General features: G+C 39.1%; 1 long non-coding RNA gene across 1 annotated transcript; it reads left to right on the top strand.

Annotated features, from left to right (window-relative positions):
* Positions 1 to 304: 304 nt before the first annotated feature.
* Positions 305 to 5583, top strand: LOC118239823. Its single transcript, XR_004772667.1, has 2 exons — positions 305 to 512; positions 4874 to 5583. It is a non-coding gene; the product is annotated as an uncharacterized LOC118239823 (long non-coding RNA).
* Positions 5584 to 27962: the final 22379 nt, after the last annotated feature.

A 27962-nucleotide genomic window follows, 5' to 3' on the forward strand; every position in this document is an offset into this window, starting at 1 on the left:
TCTCTATGCACCTAAGCATCTGAATAGGCCCTCACCTGGGCAGGGAGGGCAGAGGTGTGTGAGTTACTTGTGAGGACAGAAGGTTAGGAGTTAGGGGCAAGCGACCAGAGAGGAGAGAGAACAAAGAAAGATGGTTCCCTCATGGTGTTGGCAGGATGGTTAAGAAACCCCAGAAAAGATGGCTAATAAAGAAATGACACTAGTTCTACAACATGGAACTGAGAACTCTCTGAAGATGACAAGATGCCTGTGTTTGGTCTTATCGAAATTGGGTTGCTCAGAGCTTCCAGGTCCACACACCCCCACTCAGGTAGAACCTCATGGACTAAGGCTGAGACATGGTGGGTCACGACAAAATGGTGCTCGAACTCAGGTCCTGAGAATAGGGGAAGAAGCCATGGACGCCACGACAAGTCAGAAGTTTGGAAAATTCGAAGAGACAGTCGTTCACAGGCAAACCGGTTGGAGAAGAAGCACGTGCAGGAAAAAGAAGAAAGAAGTGGCCTAATGGGGTGAGTGAACAGTGTTAAGTCAGGAATAAAACTGTATATAATTGTAGAAATAGGAAGCAGATATATGTAATATAAAATAGGAAGATGTCAGCCAGCAGCTGATGAAAAAAGATAAATCGGGTTATTTAACCCTTAAAGCAGAAATGTGCACAAAATATATATAAGACGAAAATGTCAGCCAGCAGCTGACAAGGAAAGTAAAGCGGGTTATTTAACCCTTAAAGTAAAGGCAGACAGACAAATGAGAAAATGTCAGCCAGCATCTTATGAAAATAGGTAAAGCGGGTCATTTAACCCTTAAAGTAAGAGAAAATGCACATAGTAGGTGTGAGACTGAAATGTCAGTCAGGGGATAAAGTAGTAAAATGTAATGTGTTAAACTCCTGAATGAAAAATGCAGGTATTTGTAAATATGAAACAGGAATATTAGCCAGATGTAAAGAGAAGTAAGTTAGCCTTGAAAGTAAAAATGTATATATTTAGAGAAATCAGGCAGGTAATTGTTAGTCAGATGATTGTATATTTATTTACTTGGGTATAGTTTAATAGCTAGGAGAGCTCAAACAAAGTGAAAGCAAGTACAGGAGATTTTAGAGTTTAAAAGTTTTAAAAGGATCCTTTCTGCTTGCAAAAGCCACCGCCATGATGCAGCATTTTGAGTTGTGCAGGGGCTTGGGAAGACATAGGTGCATCCTGGAATACACGCAGGCCCTTAGGAGATATCTTGAAATGTAATGGGGAACAGAAACCTCCACGCCTACTTAGGGGTGGCTGGATGGTAAAGAATATACAGGAACAATGATTGGGATCAGCAGGGAGAGACAGTTAATAAGTACCAAGATAGAGGGAACCTTTACCTCCTTCTTTCATTTTAAACTGGGAATTCAGATAGGCAAATACTCAAGGGTAAAATTTAGCAAGAGCTAAGAGAATCCAAAATTTTAGCGAAATTGCTTACAGGAGATAAGACATTTACAGGTTTCCTTGCATCAGAGAGAATGGCTAGGGCAACATAGCAGGAGGCATGTATCAATACCATTCAAACAGCTCCAGTAACTAAAAATGGCTTGTGTCCAGTGTGGACCAACAGAGGCTGATAGGGAATATTGCTGTAGAAACCTCACCCCTAGGAAATTGAAAGCGGTTAACCAAGGCCTGCCGACCAGGAGGAGGATGTTTGTTATAGAGAGCAGGCAAGGACCTAGGGAGTTAGTTCAGAATCGATTTCTAGTCCTGTATGGAATTATATACAAAAGTTAGAGACACAGGTGTTGGAACTTTGATTGTGAAACAGCTAGCTTATGAGAATGTTGGTACTGCATGCCAGACCTCACTAAGACCTCACAGGAAAAGGACTGACGTAGGTGAGTTCATTAAGAATTTTTCAGACATGGACCTAGCTTACACTCAGGGATTAGCGATGGTGGCTGCCTTACAGGAACTTCAGTTAAAAATAAATTATTCCTACACAGAAAGCAAGGCATAGGGAGAAGGAAATGCACAGAGCCTTCTAGAGGTTGCTTTAGACATGTTCAGGAAGAGCACTAAGTTAGACAGAGTACCAACAAAAGAGAAAATAGGGGATCAGACTTGTGTCCAAAATACAGCAGCATATTTTTCAGCGGTCCAGAGGGCATAGACAAACTAAGGCCAAGGTCAGTGGTGGCAGCGGCCGCGGTCTGCCGACCCTCAGCCAGCGGCTTGGTGCCACCTCGTGCAGGCGTCTGCAGAAGGCTAGACAAAATGGCTGCCAGGGCGGTGGACAGCCTGCCTCCTCGGAGTAACTTACAGCCTTGGGAGTTGCTGCCATGGCTGATGCCTAATCAATATATATATATATATATATATATATGTATATAAATGCTATTGATACAGCCAGACAGAAACTGTTTTTGAGACTTATAGAGAAGAAAGGGCAACATATTTAAGCTTAGAATTGTTCAAATTTTGGATGCTCATATTTCAAGGATTGACTATAGCTACTATGTTAGAAATTTCAATTAGGGATTTTCTTTTCAACAAACTGATCATAACCTAGGCAAAAGGAGAAATGTAAGAAGTATGCAAGTTATGAATGAACGGTGTGGCCATACCTGGATGTGTGATGTGATTGTGAATTTATGAATGTGGATGAATGGAAATATCTAAATTGCCTTGGATATGATTAGAGAGTTATTTACATTGCCTTGGATATACTTTTAAAAAATCAAGATCACTTTAATATGGTCAAAAGAGCATCCAGTCAATGTCTTAACAGGAAAAATTATGATTTGAGCCCTAGAATATAGTCAATTAAAAAGTTAGCACAAGCCTATAGCGTTAGCTTAGAGACATGAGGAATCTATGGATGATTCTGTATAATTTGGCCAATGAGAGGATACAGGTCTTCCTAAATTTTTATGGTTAAAAAAGGAAATCTAGAAAATAAAATTTGATACATGATTTTTAAAAGGGTTTGTGAAAACCCTCAGGAGAGATCCATCCTGTTAGATTCACAACTTTAATGTGTCTTTGCAAATGCAAATTAAGCCAGGTCAGCTAAAATGCAAATGAGGTCTTATCAGCTTGTCAGCTTTGAAGGTTAGATTAGAAAAGGCTACTCAGAAACTTTAAATAAATCTGAAAAAATGTTAACGACATATGTTGTATTCTCAAGAAACTAAGGCAATTGGAAAAGATAGTTTAAAAACTTTAAATGAGTTTTTTAGAAAATGTTATAAAATATTCTTTGGTTAAGTAACTTTTTGGGACATCTAATGATGATTTAAAATCTCTAAGTAAGATTCTATAAGGAGATAATGATCCAGATATACCCAAGCAGCTAACTAAGAAGGTAGACAAGTTCTATAATTAGAGGAGGCGATTCAGCATAATCAGATATATTGACTATCCAAAACCATGGGAAACTTATGTACTCCCCACAAAGCATAGTCTGACTTCTGTTTTATGGCAAAAGGAACCATTACTATGGTTGCGCCTACCTGTCTCACCATCCTAAATATAGTAAACCCTTATTTTAAAGTATTAGCCTACATGGTACAGAAATCCCATAGAGATTCTAGAGAGTATTTTAGGAGAGAACCAAGTATGACACATGTCCCCTACTCTAAGCAACAATTTAATTGGTTATTTCAGAACAATGAGTCATGGGCGATTTTCTTTGCTCAGTTGTCAGGAAGAATTGATAATCATTTTCTAGCTCATGGACTGTTAAAATTTACACTAATGCATCTTTTTGTATTTCCAAAATTGTAAAAAACAGTTCTGTAAAAATATGCGATGTTAGTTTTTACCAGTGGTTCTATTGGGAGAGTCACTTGCATAGGTTATTAATGGAAAGGATAGATAGAGCAGACAGCTCTGGCTTCAGCTCAAATAATCAAACTGCAAGCTGTTGCAGTGGTCTTTCAGATCCTGGTAAATAATTCATTTACTTTGTATACTGACAGTTACTATGTCTTTAAGACTCTTGAGGTAATAGAAACAATTCCATACATAGGATCCAATATTAGATTAAAATATTATTTGAGCAAATTCAAAATGTTATTCACCTAAGAGAATTATCATGTTTATGGGTCACACTGGGAACCTATTTAATAGGCCTTTCCCTGATTACTAGCCAAATGGAATGAATTAACTGATTAACATAATCAATTGATTTGCCTTAAATAGAAAGGGCTCAACAGGCTTGTAACTTTCTTCATCATAATAGCAAAAGTCTAAGTAAGAAATTTGGCTTAACCAGAGAGACTGCTGGTCAAATCATCAAATAATGTGGAATATGTCCACAATATGGCTATGGCTAATTTAAGGGTGAGTCCTCAAGGCCTGCTCCCCAACCATTTATGGCGAATGGATGTGACTCACATTACAGAGTTTGGCAATTTAAAAATGTGACACTTCACAAAGAGGAGAAGCCACCAGACATGTTATAAGTCACTGTTTAAGAAGTTTTGCTTACATGAGAGTGCCAAAAGTTATGATAACAGATAATGGGTCTAGATATACTAGCAAATCTTTCCAGCAATTTTATGTTTAATGGAAAATTTGATCAAAAAACATGTATTCCTTATATATCCCCAAGGAGAAGGAATAAGAGAGCAGGCCCATAGTGCCCTAAAAACACAGCTTCTAAGATAAAAAGAGGGAGCTGTGCCCCCAGTCTCCACATGATGCATTAAAGAATACACTGTTTATCTTAAACTTTTTAAATATGGATGCCAATGAGTAATCTGATGCAAACAGATTCTGGCATTAAGGAACTCGAGCAAATTTTGCTCAGGTCAAATGGAGAGATGAATAGAGGGGATCAGGCCCCGTAATTATTTGGGGGTTGAGGGCATGTCTGTGTTTTCTCAAAGGTGGAGAATGAGGTATGCTGGCAGCTGGAGCAGTTGATGAGATGCATGGAGCAGACAGGAATTGGACCTGGGCCCACAGGAGACCATCTGAACCAGCTGGAATGAAACACTGAACCTATGTTCCTGAACTTTGAGTTCATCTGACCTACAGCTGGAGGAAGTAAGGAGACACACCCAGTTCCAATTTCGAGATGCTTTCCAGAGTTCCAGCTTCCCTACAGATGGACTACATTCACCTTTCTTAATCTGTGAGTGCTCATTCTGGAGCAGGCTAAGAACTTGACAACAAACAGCTTGCTTTCTTGCCAAAAACAGGCACACAAAACTGTTTTGTCAGTTTTCCCGTTGGGAAAAAGGACACATTTAGGACAGTCGGATACTGGCATAAACCAAAGTGGCAGAAGCTCCTTCACCATGCTTAAATAAGACATGGACAAAAGACTTTCAAAGTTAACTTTCAAAGACTGATATTACAAACCTGATGTTAGAACTTCGGATTTGAACAAGTAATAAAAAGTTTCAAGGGGCATTGGGTCCCAGGCAGGGAATAAAGAAAAGAGGGTTTAAAATTGTGAAATTGTTCACACCCCACAGATTGTGAGAATATCTTACTGTCTTTTGATTGCTTTGTAACTCACCCTAATGTATGTTCATGATGGAATTGTTAATGTCTGTGATCTTGCTATATGTATTATGCAAATGTTATTAGAAACTATAAGTCAGAGTTCATTCTTACAGGAATTTAACGTGCAGTTTACAAGCCTTAGGATAGAAGTATGTTTTAGGGAGAAAACATTAATAAGGTCTGTATCAGAGACACTAGAGGCATTGCCACTGAGATTTTAAAAGGCAATTTTAAACCTTTTTTTTCCAACTTTTTTATTTGAATTTGGAACAGGATTGTTTTACATGACAATCCCATTTCCCTTCTCCCAACCATCCTCCCCTACCTGCCCCCCCGACTAAAACCTTATCTGTTACATATCTTCTTTGCTCCCCCTGGATGGTGAGGCCTTCCATAGGGTATCATCAGAGTCTTACGTTTCCTTTGGGGTAGGGCCTAGGTCCACCCCCATGTGTCTTGGCTCAGGGAGTATTCCTCTATATGGACTCGGCTCCCAAAGTCCACACCTATGCTGGGCATAAATACTGGGCTTCTACAGGAGGTCCTATAGATTTCTGAGGTTTCCTCGCAGAAACCCATGTTCCTTGGGTCTGGATCAGTTCCATGCTGGTATTCCAGCTATCTGTATCTGGGTTCCAGTTCAGATCGGTGATTAGTTATGGGTGTCTGCTTCTACTTCCACCACCTGCTGGATGAGGGCATATAAGTCTGTCATCAATCTCATAATCAGGGGAGGGCATTTGAGGTAGCCTCTCCTTCGTTGATGAGATAGTTAGCTGTTGTCATCTTTGTAGATCTCCAGACATTTCCCTAGTGCCTGATTTGTCTGTAAACCAAAAGTGTCTCCCTCTATTATGATATCTCCATTCCTGTTATCGTGTATTCTTCCCCTGACTCATATTTCCTGCTCCCTCATGTCCTTGTCATCCCTCTTCCTCTCTCCTTCTCATTCTCCTCGCTCCTTCCCCCCTCTTCCCATACTCCCAATTTGCTAAGCAGATCTTGGGCCTCTCCCCTTTTCCAAGAGACCATGTATGTCTCTCTTAGTGACCTCCATGTTTATTAGCTTCTCAGAGTTGTTTTGATTTGCATTTCCCTGATGGCTAAGGATGTTGAACACTTTCTTATGTGTCATTCAGCCCTTTTAGATTACTCTATTGAGAATTGTCTTTTTAGTTCTTTACCCCACTTTTTAATTGGATTGTTTGGTGTATTGGAGACTAGCTTCTTGAGTTCTTTGTATATTTTGGAGATCAGCCCTCTGTCAGATGTGGGGTTGGTGGAGAGCAACAAATAGCTTTGGCAATAATAGCCTGGGTTGTTTGCGAGTTCTCATGGAGCCCTTTTGATGAACAACTGGTTTATTCCCAGTTTTCTGAGGAATGGCCATATTAATTTCCATACTGGCTGTACAAGTTTGCCCTGCAGCAGAGAAGTGTTCTGCTTGCTGAAAATTCTCTCACTTTCTGCATTTGCATTTCTGATTTGCATTTTGCTGATGACTAAGGATTTGAACACTTCTTTAAGTGCTTTTCAGCCATTTGACTTTCCTCTATTTTTTTTTCTGAGAGAATGTTCCTCACCTTTATTGTGGAGCAGCCTTATATACAAACTTACAAAAACCCCAGGTCAAAGGGTTCACAACAGGATATTGATCCCAGTGGGGTGAGGTCAGGAAAGCAGGAGGTACCTGTGGTTATGCTGAAAAATAACTCTTAGAGACCCCATGGGGGCTGGATTCCAACACTATAGCATCCCACAATAGTTCATTTTTTGTGTATTTTATTTTATTTTTTCAACTTTTTTATTTGAATTAGAAACAGGATTGATTTACATGACAGTCCCAGTTCCCTTTTCCCACCTGTCCTCCCCTACCACCACCACCCTCTACCTATCACATAACCTTTCTGTGCCCCCTGGATGTTAAGGCCTTCATAGGGTGTCATCAGAGTCTATTGTATCCTTTGGGATAGGGCCTAGGCCCACCCACTGTGTGTCTCGGCTCAGGGAGTATTCCTCTAGATGGCTCAGGGAGTATTCCTCAAGATGGAATGGGCTCCCAAAGTCCACACCTATGCTAGAGATAAGTACTGAACTTCTACAGGAGGTCCCATAGATTTCCATGGTTTCCTCACAAAAACCTATGTTCCTGGGGTCTGGATCAGTCCCATGCTGATATTTCCGCTATCAGTCTGGTGAGCAAGAGTTCCCCGATGTTCAGGTCAGCTGTTTATTTAGAAGTACTTTATGTTCAATAAACATATGTGATGGGTACATAGTACTTTTACAGGGTATCAACTGTGAGTTGGTTAAAATCAATCTCTTATAACTCAGGATCTGTTCTGCCTCTGGGTCCACACAGGTTCTGGTCTTCTCCAATTTGTGCTTCTATGTTTGTCCACAGAAAGTGCCCTGACTGGCTGATGTGGCATAGCTGTATTTGCCATGGAAATCAGCTGTGCATTCCCGGGCCTTTGCCAGAGTTTCTTCACTGAATGCTGGAGACAGTTTGGAGACAGCTCAGTGTGGCTTTGGCCAAGGGAAACAACACATACAGAGGAAACCTAAGTACCTCAGCTGCAGCTGCTGATCCAGGTACCACTGCAAAGAGCCCAAACAATACATGTGCTTAGAATGAACTAAGTGTGGAAGAATGCTAGCAAGGCTTAGAAGACATCTATGAAAGGTCTGTGTTCCTGGCAGTGGAGGGGTAGTGCTGAATGCCATCTCCTTCTGACAGAGATGACTTAGTAGGCAGCAAGAAAACCCACAAAGTCACATGGCCTTGGAATGTACACTGCAACATTCTAAAACAGCCAGTGGGCTTCCCAGACACTGTCCCCTTGCCTTTTCCACACAACCACAGCTTACACAAGTTTCAGTGTAAGTTGCTTTGGGGTCTCTCTGATGGACATTCACACCCATTTTAGTTTGAGTCTTTCAAACTTCTTCAGCAAATGTCAAGGAATGCTCTGCATAGTAATCCCTCTGACCAAAGAATGAAGTCTTGCCTTTCTCATTGGCTCCTCCCAGCAATGACTGGTTTTCCCTCCCACCCGATGTATATGTACCATGTGACTTCCATTACTTCCATGTTAATGAAGAACTTGAACTTTAATTTCGCCTCTAGGAGCACAGCAATGGCTCTGTTCACTCAGCCCAGCCCCACTCAGCAGAAAAATGCAATGGAATCTTGAAATTCACAGGCAAATGGATGGAACTAGAAGAAACCATCCTGAGTGAGAGTCCTCATCCAGTGGCTGATGGAAGCAGAGACAGACATCCACAGAAATACACTGAGCTGAAATCTGGAACCTAGTTGAAGAGAGGGGGGAATGAAGAACGAAGGGGTCTGTACCAGGTTGGAGAAACCCACATAAACAGTTGGCCTGAAAAAGGGAAAGCATATCGACCCCAGACGCTCTTTGGGAGGCCAGTACGGGACTAATCCAGCCCCCTGATCATGGATGCCATCGGGGAGGCCCCTGCACTCCTGGCAGCCTCCGAAGGTGGACTGGCTTTTTGCCCTGGTGTATGTCAGGGATTTCGAGAGCCCATCCCACTTGAAGGGATGCACTCTGTCTCTGAACACATGGGGAGGGACCCAGGCCTAGCACAGGAAGACTTGGTGGACTTGGTGGAGCCCCGGTTGGGGTCCCTACCCTGCCTGGGGAGTGGTGGGTGGATGGGGTGGGGGGTAGGTTGGAGGTGGGGGAGAAGGAATGGGGGTAAGGGGAGGGAGAGGGAGAGGGAGAGGGGAATTACATGTGAAACAAGCCTGTTCCCTAACTTGAATTAATAATAATAAAAAGAGAGAAAAATTAAAAAAAAACAGGAGACAGGCATACTGTAGGGAAAACAAGTATGCATGCAACATACTCAACTAGAGGCCCAATGTTACTGGCTCAAGTTGTTTCCTATGTTACCAGAATAAACTTGGGGCAGTCCAATTCTCCACTGTTACCATCTTTCCTTAATTATCATCCATTGAGAACAGTGAAAAATTCATTTCCTTTTATGTCCAGGGCCTTGTGGAGAGCCCATGTTCTTGGAGGAATTCAGCAGCCCAGAGCATGGCTGCAGCAGCATGGCTGAGCCATCGCAGGAAACTTTCCTCTATCGAGAATACTTTGTTCAGATGGGAGCCACAGTTTTTAATTGGAATTTTTGTTTTGATGTCCAGTGTTTTGAGGTATTTATATATTTTAGATGTTAGCCATCTCTTAGATGTGTAGTTGTGATAGACATGGTGGTTCCTTTACTCACAGATAAGCACCAGGTGAACCAGAAATGATAAGCTAAAAGGGTTGTTCCTCCAACTGGAAGAATGTATAACCTGTTATCCAGCTAGAAGGGGGATGAATATGGTTAATAGTCTGGTGATCACAACAAATCCTCCTTAAGACACTTCTTATGAGCTTGTCAATCTATGGAACCAATCATTTTAGAAGATGTCTTATGTACTTTACATAGAGTTTCAATGTAGTCACATCTTAAACTTTATTGTGCACAGAAGATTGAGTTAATTATTACCAGGAAAATTTTTATCGAATTGTACTGTGCTGAAATATGAACTACTCAAATGACAGTGTCCTTTATCATCCAGAAGATTTGCAGTTCATGAGGTCCCAATTATTAATTGTTGATTTAGTGCCTGTGCTAATGGTGTTGTGTTCAGAAAGTCTCTTCATCTGCCAATGAGTTAAAGGCAAGTTCGCACTTTCTCCTCTATCAGATTCACTGATTCTGATTTTATGTTGAGGTCTTTGATCCATTTGGAGTTGATCTATGTGCTGGGCGATAAGTACGGATCTACTTGGCTTCTTCTCCATGGAGATATCAGGTTTGACCAACACCATTTGTTGAAGATACTGTCTTTTTGTAGTGAATATTTCTGGCTTCTTTATCAAAAATCACATGTCCCTTGGTGTGTAGATTTATGTCTATGATTTCAATTCAGTTAAATTGGTTGACATTTCTGTTTTTATGTCAATGCTATGCTTTTTTTTATTACTATAGCTCTGTAGTATAACATGAAATTAAGGATTCTGATACCTTCAGCAGTTCACGGATTATTCAGCATTGTTTTAGGTATCTCTCTTTTTTTGTTTTCTTTCCCATTTCCCCATGAAGCTTAAAATTGTCCCTTTAAGAACTTCATTCTAGGTATTGTGAGCTGACACTTAGGAATGGGCTAGAAGGCATGGTGTGTGTGTGTGTGTGTGTGTGTCCCAAGAGAGTCCACAGGAGGGATAAAAGCTGGTTCAGCCATGAGGATCTGATTCCCTGGCCAGCATGGCCAGAGGGCTTCCAGGTAGAGAGTGTCTAGTGTGTTGATGGGTGAGACAAAGAGGTATGGTGAGGCAGCAAGGCTATAGGAAAGGATCTGCTTAATTCTCTTGGAACTGAGGCAGAGAGGGAGGGGAGGCTGCAGTAGGTAGTGCATTACAAGGCTGGGGATAAGACTAGGGAATTGGAAGGTGGGGAGTGGGCAGTCCCTGCAGGTTTCATACAGGGAAGTGAACCCCACAAAGAGATAAGTATGAAAACCCTGTGCAGATTGACTCATCAACCTGGATCAGGCTTCAGGGAGTCTAATAATTGCCATTTATTCCCAATGTATTTAAGCCCAGTACAGTTTGAGAAAAAAATTTCTGGTATAATACATCCTCCATTGCAGAAGGAAGCATAATTATACTGAAACTCAACTCAGGGTACATGGCATTTCCAAGACGATGGGTTCTAGAAATATGCTGCCTGTACTAGGTGAAGAGCCTAAGGGTCTTGCCTAGAGTCAGTCATATAGATAGCATTTGGGCTATTAGCCATTATTAGTCCTGGTTGTGGGACCTTGGGAGAGCCTCTGTATACAAGTTTCATTTAGATTACTAACCACCTTCCTTCTTGGTTATGTAGGAGCTTGATATGGCCTGGCCTAACAGACAACAAAGATTACTAGGCTGTTACTCTCAACTCTCAGCTTTCTGCAAAGAAGAACAGGATTTTCATCTTTCATCTTGGAAAGACAATACTGTGTGCTTAACATTCCTGGTTTCTATGGGGATCTGTGGGTTCAACCTTTGTGCTATTCTCCCAAGAGGGGAAGAGAATGAAAATCACTTATCCCTAGCCAGAGTGAATGGCCCATGAGTTTCCAGGGACAGACTGACCCAGATGATGGTAGGTGAGACAAATGTCCCCCTTCTAATAAGAAAATAATTTCTTTCACCCTGAATCTCTTTACACCTAAAATTAACTATTCCTAACCCACCTGGCACCTACATTAACCCAGTACATATTTTTTTAATATTTTATTTATTTATTATGTATACAACATTCTGCTTCCATATATAGCTGCACACCAGAAGAGGGCACAGACCTCATAACGGATGGTTGTGAGCCATCATGTGGTTGCTGGGAATTGAACTCAGGACCTCTGGAAAAGCAGTCAGTGCTCTTACCCTCTGAGCCATCTCTCCAGCCCCTCCCACTATATATTTTTTATGATAAATGTTTGGAGTAACTGAGTAGATAATGCCATTTGGACTGTTAAAAATGAGGTTTGTTTCCTATTCCTGAGTATTGGGAAATAGTTCTTAAATATTTTTGTTGTACTTGCCTCTTTCACCTCTGATTAGACATACCATATAGAAAGTTCACATATTCACAATTCTGAATGCTTATTGTTTAAAACAAAGAAAACTCTCATTTGAACAAAGAATCTCCAGGTGTGTGTCAGAGGCCTCAAGATTGGGTAGCCTGTTCTGAGACCATGTTCTCAGTGAAAACTTTAATTGGGGGAGATGCAGACCACACAAATGAGGGAAAACAGAGGCTATTTACTCAGAGGTTGTTATAACAAGGGAGTTAGCCACCATCATTTGTGTTCTGGTAATGAGTCAAAGGCAAATAGAGGATGGGGAATGCATTAAGTTGGGAAAAAGAACATAGGCTCATGTATATCTTAGACTCTAAGCTGTTTTTAACCTTCCTAATGCTTCAACTCTTTAACACAATTCCTCTTGTTTATGGTGATACTAAACCATAAAATTATTTTTGCTGCTACTTCATTACTGTAATTTTCTATTGGTACGAATTGAATGTAAATAGTTTTGGAGATAGAATATTTTTAAAGGGATTGTAACCCACAGGTTGAGAACCCCTGCCTTAGAAACTGTTGGTGGTGGAAGTCAAAGCATGCTAACTAGAATAGAAAATCTGTTATACTGACTAGGGATGCATATTTTTCCTATCTCTAGTTGATGCTAAAATGAAGGAGGGACAAAAATTTGGGGAACAATCAGTTCTTAATGAAGTTCTGGATAACTTGGGCTGGTTATTATAAGGGTCATTATTTGGCTTCCCAAGTTGTCATTAGAGTATGTCAGTTAGAACTTTTATTGCATTGACAAAGTTCTGAACATGTCTTTTGATTCCTGGTTTCAGTCAATGCATGGCTTTATCCATTTCTGTTAGTCTGTAGTGGAAATAGAGCATCATGCTGGCAAGAGCTAGTGTTGAATCAGAGTTACCCACGTCTTGGTGGCCAGGAAGCAGAGAGAGTTACAGGAAGAGGCTGAGGACAACGTTCCTTCTCTCTTGCCTTATCACTTTTTTTCTTTTCTTGTGTTGAGGCATAGATTTATGTACTTTATACTTTAAGTTAAATTTATCAAAAATGATTATCTGTTTGATGGAAATTATAATAAAATCTTGAATGAGAAGAATAAAAATATGAGGATGATTTTGGTCTTTGCATATTGACAGGTAGGAGGATTCAGATAAATAAATAACTACCATACAGAGGCTTTAAATCTGGTTATAGCAGGATGAAATCACAGAAAACTAAGTGAAAACTTAAAGCTTACAGGATAAAGGTGCTTTCTGGCAAGTCTGAAGAATTGAGTTTGATTCCCTAGGACCCATATAGTGGAAGGAGAGACACAACTCCTGCAAGTTGTCTTTGACCTCTATATACATGGCAAAGTATATGACATTAGCAATAAATAAATAATGTAATAAAAATTTTAATGTTTTCATACGACCTGGGACTAACTTTGACTATGAAGTTGTTTGTATAATGGTTGCTTAAACAATAGGCAAAGTTAATTTTAATTTCATAAAGTGATTTTCCTAAATAAATCAAAATGAATGAAAAGCCAAAATAAAATTATAAATTGCCAATATTTCACCGATATCATGTATTCTGTAATGTTTCATAATATATTAGAATTTTCACCTTCCTTTCTGCAATTCAGTCTGGCACTAAAATTTAGTCTGTGCCACCACAGCTGCTTTAATGAAAGTCATTAAATATCATTCTCTATAGGAAGGTACTTTTGTGTTGTTGAGTTGTCTTCATGTACTGAGCAAGGCTGGAACTCATCTTTCATTTTTCATGTCTACACAATGAATTCAAAGCATAGTGAGGAAGGATTATAATATGATATAATTGCATTACCTCTTTCCTCTCTCCACATCCTCCTATATCCAGTCCTAGCTCTCCCTCAAATTCATGATAACCTTTTTACCAAATTATATATACATATATGTATGTTACACACACACACACACACACACACACACACACACACACACACACACACACATATATATATATATATATATATATATATATATATATATATCCTGCTGCAAATTGAGCAGCATATTAAAAATCAAATATATTTCAGACTGAAAGACTACTAATTTGACTATTGCATGTAGATTGGGGTAAGAAGGAGCTTTGTTATCAGAAACCAAAAGCCTAAAATGCAGTTGTGAACTAGAACCAGAGGAGGTGTTTCTAAGGGAACACAAATCATGAATTCTATTCCTCAAGTATAATACATTCTAAATCTGTTTTCCAGATGCATACTCTACCATCATGTTTGTTGTGGTCTCTTCTTTCCCTAGCCTAGATTTTCAAAAATACTCCCCCAAATAAATTGGAAATATTCTCACTTTTGTGCTCACATCCATATTCTCCCCATTGCTATTAATGTTTCTTCTATTACAGCTGAGCAATATACTGAACATACTATTTAGTGTTCACCTTTTGATGAAATTGAATATTTTTTATTTCACACATTATAAATTGTTTCAAAAGTATTAAAGATCAAAATTATCTTCAAAAATTATATCGATATCCTCCTAAACGATTTTACAATTGGACTTGTTGCAAAAGACAATACATGATCTGTTACACAGATAACAAAGGTCTATGATATTTCATGGCAGGAATCAAGGATTTTTTCTTTTTTATACAGTATTCTCAATATACTATTTTTATATTTATTCATTACATGTATATTGGAGTTTTCCATGCATGATGTCTATGCACTTCACAGTGCATAAGTGGCAGTCAACATTAGATTTCCTGGCTGTACAACCTCTATTCGTCCTCTACTAATTGGCCCAGTACACAAAGGAAAAAATAATCCTCCAAGTAATTGCTCAGCAATACTTACCCTCTTTTCAACATTTAGTGGTATATCAATTTCTGACAGTTCAGTGGCTCCTCTTCTAGTGAATGAATGTGTATTTTCTATAAAGTAGAGAAGATGGTTGTTCATTACCAGTAAGAGCATGTTTTAATCTGCAGTGTTATATTTATCACCTTAGGAAATTGGATTTAACTCTAGTTAATTATTTTTCTGTACAATTTATGAACTAGAATTTAATAATGCTAAAAATAGAGAAAGATAGAGAGCAGAAGTAAAAGATGGTCATAATCGCATCACAAAGAGAGAAGTTCTTGTCAATTTGTCAACAAAATTTTATTTTATGTTTAAAATTTAAATTATGAAGAAAATGATTGAAAGACTGCAAGTAACTGATGAAGTCTTCTAAAAGCATATAGTAAACTCAATACAAAAATGTGCTCTATAGAAGTTTAGCCTAGCAAAATTCTAAGATTACAACCTGATAAAAATGTAATTAGAATAATCACATATCACATAGCTTCTCAGTACTTTGCCCAATGAATAATACATCATGTTCAGTTTTATTTATGAGGTTCTGTATGAATTTGTGTATGGATCTGGTATCTTGTCAGGCAATACAAAATTTTACTAATTTTAATATACACATTTTCCAACATCTTAACATGACTGTGATGATGCAACCTAACATTCATAGGCTATAGGAATATAATCATGTTTTCCTTATCAGTAGCGCATTAATTCATATTAAAATCAACAACATAGTAGAGTCTATGTAAGTGATGTTTATTAGAACAAATGGAATATTATACATATATTTAAAAAGAGACATAATTATATAAAATACGAAGATATAACTATACATTATTAAGGATAGTAAATAGAATATAGAATATTATGTGAGTATATATTTGTATGTTCAAATAACTTTGAGATGAACATTTACCTAATACTTGAGAGTGATTTAATTGAGGGAGGGGTATTTGAAAATTTTTTTTCATACATTTTGTTTTGGTATTAGTTAAATTTTTGAAAAATTTTAAATGAAAGTATGTTTTATTATATATTTATTATGTAGTTTATCATAATTTTCTCATTGCTAATACTTATAACAGTAGTAATATTCGACTATTCAATTCACACCCCCCAAAATATTTAGAGGAAAACATCTTCACAAGTTATGAGGTGGTTCATGAATACTAATTGGTTTGCTGCAATAAGAATGTACATAGGAAAATATTGTGGCACTAAAACATTGTACTAATTTTTCTGTGAACAAAGTCCAAATTTATCCATATGAATTTTAAAATAAATTTACATAAAACATTTTACTTAATAAATGGACATTGAATGCACCACTTTGTATTTAGTAATGTTTCTTGACAAAAAGGGGAAAAGAAAGTGGTATGCCATGAAGCCTATCAAAAGTCCTTCTAGATAGAATCCACTCAAATTAATGTTGATATTGGATCAAGATAGAATGCCCTTTTTTTCTCTTTTTGTGACTGGGTTTCCTCTCACAGAATGGTTTCTTCTAGTTCCATCCATTTGCCTGCAAATTTCAATATTCAATTTTTTTTCCTGTTGTTGTTTTGGATTTTTCCCGCTGAGTAGTACTCCATTGTTTAAATGTATCACATTTTCTGTATCCATTCTGCAGGTGAGGGGCATCTAGGTTACTTCCAAGTAATGTCTATTACAAATTACAAATAATGCTGCTATGAGCATAGTTGAGCAGATGTCCTTGTTGTATGAATGTGCTTGTTTTGCGTATGCACTCACTCATATATGGATTTTACACATAGAGAAAAGGATTACCAGCCTATAATCCACACCACCAGAGAAGCTAGGCAACCAGAAGGAACCTAAGAAAGGCATAAATGGTCCCCCAGAGAAAGGGAAAGGGACAAGATCTGAGCAAATTGGGAGCATTAGGGGAAGGGAGAAGGAACTAGAAGAATGAGGAGATTAGGAGGGGTGAGGAAGACATAAGGGAGAAGGAAGTTTGTGTAGGGGAAGAACAGAGGAGAGCAAAATAAGAGATTCCAGGTTTAAAGTGAAATCAGGCACTAGGAAAATGTCCAGAGATCTACAAGGATGATACCAACTAACCATCTAAGCAACAGTGGAGAGGGTACATTAAATGCCCTCCCCTGGTAATGAGAAGAACAACTAACATATATACCACCCTAGAGCCTTCATCCTGCAGCTGATGGAAGTAGGAACAGATACCCATAGCTAACAACTGAACTGAATTGGAATGTAGTTGCAGAGAAGGATGAGTGAGGAGCAAAGGGGTCAAGACCACATTAGTGAAACCCACAGAAACAGCTGGAGTGAACAAGAGGGAGATCTTGACCCCCCCAGACTGATCACTGGAAAACCAGCGTGGAACTGATCCAGACCCCATAAATGTGGGTTTCAGTGAGGAGGCCTCAGAAATATATGGGTCCTCATGTAGTAGATCGGTACTTGTCTCTAGCATAGGAATGGACTTTGGTATCACATTTCACATAGAGTGATACTCCCTCAGCCTAGACACATGGAGGAGGGCCTAGGCCCTATCCCAAAAGATATGACAGACTCTGAAGATTCCCCCCATGGAAGGCCTCACTCTCCCTGGGGAGCAGAAATGGTATTGGATATGTATGGTGTTAGTGGGGGGCAGGGGAGGAGAGGAGGGAGAGGGAACAGTGATTGACATGTAAAACAATCTTGTTTCTAATTTAAATAAAAATTAAAATCAAACAAACAAAGATAGAATGTATTTGGCTATTAAACTTTTATTGGAACCTGAGCAGAAACCAGCCTGGTTAGTATATTTTTATTCCAACTTAAATGTCTATCACTAATCATAATCTAGACCAAAGAAATTACATTATTCAATTGCTTCAAAACATACTTTCTTTTACTATAGATACTGAAAACTATAATTTGAATAGGTGAGTGCCTATCTATGCCTAGCTACTTGTTAACTGAACACAGGCAATCTCAGCTTTTCATGGGTGTACAAAAATATTCTATTTTCTCACCTCTGAAAACTTAATTTGGGGTCAAAGTTTCCAGATATCCTGCAGAAACTATCAGCTTTACTTTACTTATGAATTATGATAAGATAAAATAATGAGAAAGAAAAAATAATTCAATGTCAGAGTTAAAATATTTTTAATGAATTAATTTTAAAACATCTACACTTCATATTATAGATAAAACACAAACCTTATAAAAACAATTCCAAACTGGTAATTGTAGCCCCAATTGGAAAACGTCTTTCTAATGTTAGGAGCAAGATTGTTGATGTGGTGAAAGGTATGTTGCTCCTGACTTTATTTTTCAAGGAAGTTTTTCTATGTAGCTTTGGAGTCTGTTCAATCTATATAGACCAGGCTAGCCTTGAACTAACAGACATCCACCTGACTCTGCCTTCTGAGTGCTGGGATTAAAGTCATGTGCTTCCACTCCCTGGCTTCCTGAGTTTTTGTGGCATTATGTATTTGATCTGTGTGTACAGAGATTGGACTAAAAAAATGAGATACACAAATAGCTGACACTAATTTTTATTTTCATGAATGTGCCTCTGAGTGGATCAAGTGTGTGATTACAGGAGGTATATGGGGTGCATTTGCATACTGACCTCAGTTCCCAGAAATAGGGTAAATACTTATGCAGAAGTCACTAAGTACATGCAGCAGAAATGTGATATCTTGGTTGGTTAAATTGGTAATGAATCTTTCTGTAATGCATCTGTGTTCCTAAGTGCCTTCTATCATACTATCTCTGCTTTCCACTGACATGTGCTGCATTAAAACTGTTTTCACTGGCTTCTGGGCTCATTAAACTTTATTAAATATTTCTGGATTAATAGATGGTCAAAGGATGATAGAAATTAGAGTCCCTGTCCCTATTTTACACTTGTCAAATGTTCTTCATAATTTGTGTTCCACTGGAAACACCTGGTCTGATTCTAGTTTACACCTGCAGTGTAGGCTATTGGTTTCTGATAACAATCTTCCTTTTTTACCTCCAGGCTACAGGCAATAGTCAAATTAGCATTCTTTCATTTTGAAATATGTTGATTTTTTATTATGATGCTAAATTTGCAACAGGTAATATTTCAGTGGAGAAGGATTGTTCTCTGAGAATGAAATTTCTCTCTGTCCTGGAATAAGGAACCCTAAGGTGGTCATTGATATTAAAGCATAGTAATTAACATATATATTAACATATATATATATATATATATATAATATATATATATATGTGTGTGTGTGTGTGTGTGTGTGTGTGTGTGTGTGTGTGTGTGTGTGTATACATAAATATAGGTATATCCACACATTGACATACATTATCTGCAACTTACTATGGCTTGATGGCATATCTTTCATAGAAAGCACTGAAGTGAAAGTTATGTATCCATTACATATTCTATCTACAACTTATTATGAATCATGTGGTGCTTACTTTGGAAAAATATATAACAAGTAACAAATTGCTCTGTTTCTCAATTTTAATTATTTGTTTCCAGACACTTACTTTTATTTTGGAAGTTGGTGATGCCTTTGAAAGTTCAGGAGGCAAAGGAATTGTAGGTGCTACCTATTCATATCTAATCTGGGGAATGATGGGAAAACATAGGGATCCCACTGGAATGTTTTGCACAATATGAGGACTCAATTGCCAAATTACTTTCCTATTTCTAGAATTATATCCTTAAATTAGTCTCCATGACAGGAAATACTAACATGTGGTGGAAAATTTAGAAACCAATACCACCCCATCATCATAACATGTGCTTATTATGGGGCACATTCATGTCCAAGGATACACAGTAACAGACTCCAAGTTTAGTAGTCTAGCAACTATTTGAACACTGCTTCAAAAATCTTAAGGATTTCTTTCCAAAACAGTGCTTATGTATCTAGCCAAAGATGTATCTGAAATTGAATATTATTTGTGTGATTATAACTCTTACCTTTTATATATACATATTACCTTCATAATGTTTTCTTAAATATTATCCTACCATACTCAGTCCCTCTCTACTTTTCCAGGATTTTACTCAGTGTGTAAATTACAATGTCAGGACATTCTAATTTATATTTATATTTCAAGAAGTCAGAAGATGATAGAAATGAATTTATCAAACTAAGTCCTTTCTTATGTGCTGTTTCATTTAAATTATTTTCTTTTAAAGTCTATTTTCATCTAGAGTTTATGTATCATAAGATTGCCTTTTGCTTTCCGCACAGCCTACTTTCATTTTTGGCCACTGTATTCCTCCTAATCATATCTTCTGTTTATGAACATCAAATCATCCTCTGCATATACTGCAATTCCTCTCAACATCTGCCAAAGCCACTAAAGTTTTATTCCACACTTCATCAGTATCCAACACCTAAGTTGCATTCTTTGTTAATGACCATTAAGCATAGCTGGACTGCTGAGAAGTAATGGATTTGCCATTCCTGAGAGAAATTATCAAAAAAATTTAAAGATCATTGCTGAGCGCCAACTATTTTTCTCCTTAGAGTTACTCTTACTGTTATAATTCCCATTAGTACCTAAATTGTACTTTCTTAGTTTTTGAATGTGTGCTCATCCCACTGACAGACCAAACTGTCTGTCCCAAACCAATGGTCCTACTTTACTGAATAATATGGAAATTTTGATTCATATCTACTAATTCATATGTAGTTTTATTTAAGTTATTTAATTACCGCTCATATTTACATACCCATATTTCCCCATTCCCTTGCCCTCCAGTCCTCCCATGTTACCCACCAACTCTTTCAACCCATCCTGCAACTCGTCCCCAGGGATATTGAGGCCCTCCACTAGGGACCTTCAAAGTCTGTCATATTGTTTGGGGGAGAGCCCAGGCCCTCCTTGCTGTATCTGGGATGCAACACTATCCCTCCATAGGGAATGGTCTCCCAAAGTCCATTTGTGCTCTAGGGTTGAAGACTGGCTCCACTGTTAGAGGTCCCATAGACTGCCCTGTCCTCCTAGCTGGCAACCACATTCAGAGGGCTTGTTTCAGGCCAATGCTGTTTCCATAGCTTTGTGGCTAGTGTCTCCCTGCTCTCACAAGGTCAGGTCCACTGTTTATGCAGGTCTCTCCAGCCTTGTTGTGGCTCCTATGCTCATCCATCCTCCCTCTCCAAAACTGAATTCCAGTAGTACGGTTCAATGCTTAGCTGTGGGTGCCTGTTTCTGCTTCAAATGGCTACTGGATGAAGGCTCTAAGAATGGTAGCTAAGGTAGAAACTAATCTCATTATAGGGGAAGGGCATCAATTGCATTTTCTCCACCACTGCTTGGATTCTTAGTTGGGGGTCATCCCTGTGGATCCCCTAACATTTCACCTGTGCCAGACCTCTCTCCATACCTGTACTGTCTCCCTCTATCAAGGCATCTCTTTTCTTGCCCTCCACTATTCCTCCCCTGTCTCAGTCCTCTTGCTCTCTTCCTCCTTCCCCTTCTTAACTTCCCACCTCCTTCCTATCCACCCATGCCCTGTGCCAGTCTACAATCCACACTGCCAAAAGAGCTATGAAACAAGGAGGACCCCAAGAGAATATTGCATATCCCTCGAAGAAGGGGAAGAGGACAGGAACCCATGAACATATGTGTTTATAAATATAAATATATAGATATATACTTGTTTTGATTGTGTATACGTTGTTTGTTCATGTAAACTCTAACCATAGGCTTTCCCTTTTATTAAATGTGCTTGTGTTTCATTTATTTGAAAAAGATTATGTTATAATGGGGATTTCAATTTGTTTAAGCATACTCTGAGAAATGAAACTCATGCAATTTGTTGTACATTATTCATCTTTGTGAGATTCTGGTTTTTACAGAAGGCATGCCATGAAGCAAATTGGCAAGAAATGCTTAGTAAGAAGTCTTGGATTCACTGTGCATATAACTGACAATGTTTTCTTAATTGTTTTTAGAATAACATGGCCATTCACTGTGCCTCACTACAGCAGATAATGAATTGTGTCAAACCAGTGAGAACAGATTTTAGTACAATTCAGCCATTGGGAAATGCCATCCACTGGGTGTGGAGGAAATGAATATAATTTTACTTCCAAAGAGCTTGTGTTAAGATATATAAAAGAGGTATAAGAGATATGCTTTCCATTAAATCACTAATATGTATAATGATAATTATATTGATATTATTAAATGCTTTAATTTATGAAATAACAAATATTTTCTTATAAGAAATAATATAATGCCTTAGCTAGTGACTATCCTCCCATCAACTATACTTAGATAATATTTCTAGGTATGCTAACTATAATTGTTCTTTATGTGTATTACAGAAAATTATCATTTAGAGGGGAATTCAATATTTTAATTTTTTCTTTTTAATGTTTTATTTATGTGTACATGTGTGTCTGTGTATGGGGGATGTCATAAGTATGCAGGTACCTGCAGAGTCTAAATAGTAGGTCAAGTCCCTTGGAACTGGAGTAACAGGTGGATGTAAGCTGTCTAAAGTAAGTGTTGGGAACTCAAGTCTGGTCCTATGGAGAGCAATATACATTCATAATGACTGAGTGGTCTCTCATCCCCAGTATTTCTTTATGAAATATTTAAAGATTAAGAATTTATTTTTAAAAATTATATCAAAATTATTTCTGGCTTTCTTATAATACACAATGCTTTAACATGTTGATTAATTTTTCCTGAATAACATAATGATATTCATAAGAGAATATAAAGAACATGGAAATGTAAATTCCACTAATCTGTGTAATCCAATTAACCACATATCTATTGTTTTACTAAAAATTAGCACATATATTTAATACATTTTTAATTTAAATTTAAAATCTTATTTTACATACCAGTCACACTTCTCTAGTCCTCCCACTACCCCCATCATATCCCCATCACTCCACCATGCATTCCTCAGAGTGATTGAGTCCTCCCATTGGGGACATTCAATCTGTTAACATCATTTGAAGCAGGAATGAGGCCCTCCCCCTGTATCTAGGCTGAAAGAGTATTCCTCCATAGGGAATGGGCACCCAAAAGCGAGTTCAGGCACTAGGGATAAATACTGGTTACACTGCCAGCAGAACCACAGACGGTCCAAGCCCCCTGAGTGACACCCAAATTCAGGGGACCTGGTTAGGTTTTATGCTCATTCCCCAGCTGTCAGTCTGGGGTCCCTGGACTCCCACTTGCTCAAATCAGCTGTTAATGTGAGTTTCCCCAACATGGTCTTGAACCTTTTGCTTATCACTCCTCTCTCTCTACAACTGGATTCCAGGAGTTGGAATCTTAGTTGTGAATCTCTGCTTCTGCTTCCATCAGCTACTGGATGAAAGCTCTAGGGTGGCATTTAAGGTAGTCATCAATCTCATTAATGGTATAGGGCATTTAAGGTAGCCTGTCCACTAGTGCTTAGATTCTTAGATGGGGTCATACTTGTGGATTCCTGAGAAATTTTTCCTAGCGCCATGTTTCTTGTTAAGCCCATAATGGCTCTCTCTATAAAGGTATCTCTTTCCTTGCTCTCATCTATTCTTCCCCCAAGTTGGCCTTCCTGAACCCTCATGTTCTCCTCCTTACTCCCCTTCTGCCCTCCTATTTCTCCTCACTGCCACCGCCTCCCACCATGATTTCAATTTACTCAGGTGATCTTGTCCCTTTCTGCTTCTTGGGATGTCAATGAATGTCTCTCTTATGGTCTTCCTTCTATCTCAGTTTCTCTGGAGTTAAGGATTGCAGTCTGGTTATTTTTTCTCCATGTCTACTGTCCACATATGAGTCAGCACATGTCATGTTTTTCTTTCTGTGTTTGAGTTACCTCACTCAGGATGGTTTCTTAAAGTTCCATCTATATGCCTGGAATTTCAAGATGTCATTGTTTTATTCATTGAGTAGTACATATTTTCTGTAACCATTCTTCGGTTGAGGGCCATCTACGTTGCTTTCAGGTTGTGGTTATTACAAATAAAGATGCTATAAACATAATTTGAGCAAATGTCCTTGTTGTATGAATGTGCATCCTTTGGGTATATGCCCAATGCATCAATATTCATGAGGGATATTGGTCTGTAGTTCTCTTTCTTCATTGTGCCTTTGTGATGTTTGGGTACCAGGGTAATTTTAGACTTGTAAGAAAAGTTTGGCATTGACCCCTCTGCTTCTATTTTGTGGAACAATTTGAGACATATTGATATTAGATGTCCTTGTAATTTCTGGTAGAATTCTGGGCTTTTTTTGGGTTGGGAGAGTTTGATGATTTCTTTCATGTCATTAGGGATTATAGGCCTATATAGATTGCTTTTCTGTTCTTGATTTAATTTTTATAGGAGATATCTGTCCAGAAAATTTTCCATTTCTCATAAATTTTCCAATTTGGTGGAGTACAGGTTTTCAAAATATGACCTGATGATTCATTAGATTTCTCCAGTGTCTTTTGTTATGTCCCCCTTTTCATTTCTGATTTGTTAATATTCATGTTCTCTATCTGCTTTTTGGTTAGGTTGGATAAAGGTTTAATTAAACTTGATTTTCTCAAAGAACCAACTATTTGTTTCACAGATTCTTTGTATTGTGTTTTTTGTTTCTGCTTTATTGATTTCAGACCAAATTTGATTATTTCCTGGTGTCTACTTCTCCTGCATAAGTTTACTTTTTCTTTATTTTTTTATTAGTTCATATTAAGAACAAGCTTGCTTCAGATATCAATCCCTTCTCTCCCTCCTCTCCCCACAAACTTCCCCCAACCCCCCATCTGCCTCCCATCCCATCCACCCTCCACTCCTCAGGCGGGGTAGGGCCCTTGACCGTGGCTCACCAAAGTCCACCACATGATCCTGGGCAGGGCCTAGGCCCTCCCTCATGAGTCCAGGCAAAGAGCACATCCCTTCACATGGATGGGCTCTCAAAGTCCCTTCTTACACCAGGGAAAAATAATAATCCACTACCAGGGGCCCTCTAGAGTGCTGAGGCCTCCTCATTGAAATCCATGTTCAGGGGTCTGATTCAGTCCTGTGCTGGCCTCCCAGACAGCAGTCTGGGCTCCATGTCCTCCCACTTGTTCAGGCCAGCTGTTTCTGTGGGTTTCACCAGCCTGGTACAGACCCCTTTGTTCTTCATTCCTCCCTCTCTGCAACTAGGTTCCAGAGTTCAGTTCAGTGTATATCTGTGGGTGTCTCCCTCTGCTACCATCAGCAAATGGATGAGGGCTCTAAGAAGGCATAAATATTATTCATCAGCCTCATTAAAGGGGAAGGGCATTTAGGTTATCCTCTCTACCATTGCCTAGATTGTCAGTTTGTGTCATTCTTGTAGATATCTGGAAATCTCCCTAGTGACATATCTCTCCTCAGACCTATAATGGCTACCTCTGTTATGGTATCTCTCAACCTGCTCTCCTCTATTCTTCCCCCAACTCAACCTTCCTGCTGCTCTATTTCCTCCCCTCCCCTCCTCTTCTCCTCCTCTCAATATGGCAGCTCCCTCTCCCCTACCCCCATGTTCCCAATTAGCTCAGGAGTTCCTGCCCCTTCCCATTCTCTGGGTTTCATGCATTTTTCCCTTAGTGGCTTTCTCGTTTCCTAGTTTCTTTGTTGAAGAGGATTATAGGCTGATAATAATTTGTTCCTTTTTAATTCTAGAGCTTACAGTTGTGCTATTAATTCTCTAGTGTGATTATTCTCCAGTTTCTTCATGTTGGCATTTGGCACTATGGACTTTCCTCTTAGCACTGTTTCAACATGTCCCATAAGTTTGAGTATGTTGTGTCTTCATTTTCATTGAATTCTAGGAAGTCTTACATTACTTCCTATATTTCTTCCTTGACCCTGGATTGAATCAATTGAGAATTGTTCCATTTTCATGAGTTTGTAGGCTTTCTGCACATTGTGTTGTTGTTGAATTCTCACTTTCTACCATGGTGATCTGATAAGATACAGGGGGTTATTGCAATTTTTGTGTCTGCTGAGGTTTGCTTTGTTGCCAAGTTTATGTGCAAATTTTGAGATGCTTCAATGTGGCACTGAGAAGAAGTTATATATTTTGTGTTTTTTTTTCTTTTTTTTTCTTTTTTTTATTAATTCAAGTTAGGGAACAGGCTTGTTTCACATGTAAGTCCCTTCTCCCTCTCCTTCCCCTCACCCTCATCCCTCCTCCCCACCCCCAACCTACCCCCCACCCCATCCACCCACCACTCCCCAGGCAGGGTAGGGCCCTCAACAGGGGCTCTGCAAAGTCCACCAAATCTTCCTGTGCTGGGCCTGGGCCTTTCCCCATGTGTCCAGGGCCAGACTGTAACCCTTCACGTGGGATGGGCTCTCAAAGTCCCTTCTTGCACCAGGGAAAAATGCTAATCCACTTCCAGAGGCACCCTGGAGTGCAGAGGCCTCCCTATTGGCATCCATGTTCAGGGGTCTGGATCAGTCTTGTACTGACCTCCCCGACAGCATCTGGGGTCGATGTGCTCTCCCTTGTTCAGGCCAATTGTTCCTGTGGGTTTCTCCAACCAGGTACAGACCCCTTCGTTCTTCATTCCTCTCTCTCTTCAACTAAATTCCCAATTTCAGCTCAGTATATATCTGTGGATGTCTGTCTCTGCTTCCATCAGTCACTGGGTGAGGGCTCTAGGATGGCATAAAGAGAAGTCATCAATATCATTTTAGGGGAAGGGCTTTTAGGTTATCCTCTCCACCATTGCCTGGATTGTCAGATTGTGTCATCCTTGTAGGTCTCTGGAGATCTCCCTAGTTCCAGATCTCTTCTTGGACCTATAGTGGCTCCCTCTGATATGGTATCTCTCATCCTGCTCTCTTTCCTCTATTCTTCCCCCTACTCAATATTTCTGCCCCTCCATTTCTTCTCCTCTACCCCTCTTCTCTTGCTCTTATTGTAGCAGCTCCTTCCCCCCTACCCTCATGCTTCCAATTAGTTCAGGAGTTCATGCCACTTCCATTCCTGGGAACCACTTATCCCTTAGAGTCCTTCATGTTTCCTAGTTTCTTTGGTGAAGAGGATTTTAGGCTGGTAATCCTTTGTTCTATGTCTAAAATTCATATATCAGTGAGTACATACCATGTTTGTCTTTTTGTGACTGTGTTACCTCACACAGGATGGTTTCTTCTAGTTCCATCCATTTGCCTGCGAATTTCAAGATTCCATTGCTTTTTTCTGCTGAGTAGTACTCCATTGTATAAATGTAACACATTTTCTCTATCCATTCTTCAATTGAGGGACATCTAGGTTGCTTCCAAGTTCTGGCTATTACAAACAATGCTGCTATGAACATGGTTGAACATATGTCTTTGTTGTATGAATATGCACTATTTGGGTATATACTCAGGAGAGGATTGGCTGCATCTTGAGGTAGAGTGATTCCCATTTTCCTGAGCAACCGCCATACTGATTTCCAGAGTGGTCTTACAAGTTCACACTCCCACCAGCAATGGAGGAGTGTTCCTTCTTCTCCACATCCTCTCCAACATAGGTTGTCATTGGTATTTTTGATTTTAGCCATTCTGACAGGTGTGAGGTGGTATCTCAGAGTTGTTTTGAGTTGCATTTCTCTGAAGGCAAAGGATTTTGAGCACTTTCTTAAGTGTCTTTCAGCCATTTCAAATTCCTCTGTTGAAAATTCTCTGTTTAGTTCTGCAACCCAAGTCTGATTTTCTAAAACACAGGAGTTGCTGCCTCATAATCCAGACACCAGTAAGACCTTAGTGTTGTATTCTTCAAGAAAGTGGGATTCCTGGTTTTAACCAGATATCAAGCCCTCACTAGATATCTATCCTCCTCAATCTAATGGCAGCTGGAGATCGACTAGAGCTGGTGCCCGTTACTATTGGATAAGCAAGGCAGAGCTGTGGAACACTCTGCACTGGCTGAATTCAGGACATGAGTTACGATGAGGATGGCCACCCCTCCCAGAGCTTTACCTCCTCTCCTGGAGATCTTTTTTTGGTTCACAAAAGATTCATTAAAGCGAGGAAGGGCTCTTGTGTCCATTTTACAGAAGAAG

This window comes from Cricetulus griseus, unplaced genomic scaffold, assembly GCF_003668045.3.
Source record: "Cricetulus griseus strain 17A/GY unplaced genomic scaffold, alternate assembly CriGri-PICRH-1.0 unplaced_scaffold_6, whole genome shotgun sequence".
NCBI lineage: Eukaryota > Metazoa > Chordata > Mammalia > Rodentia > Cricetidae > Cricetulus > Cricetulus griseus.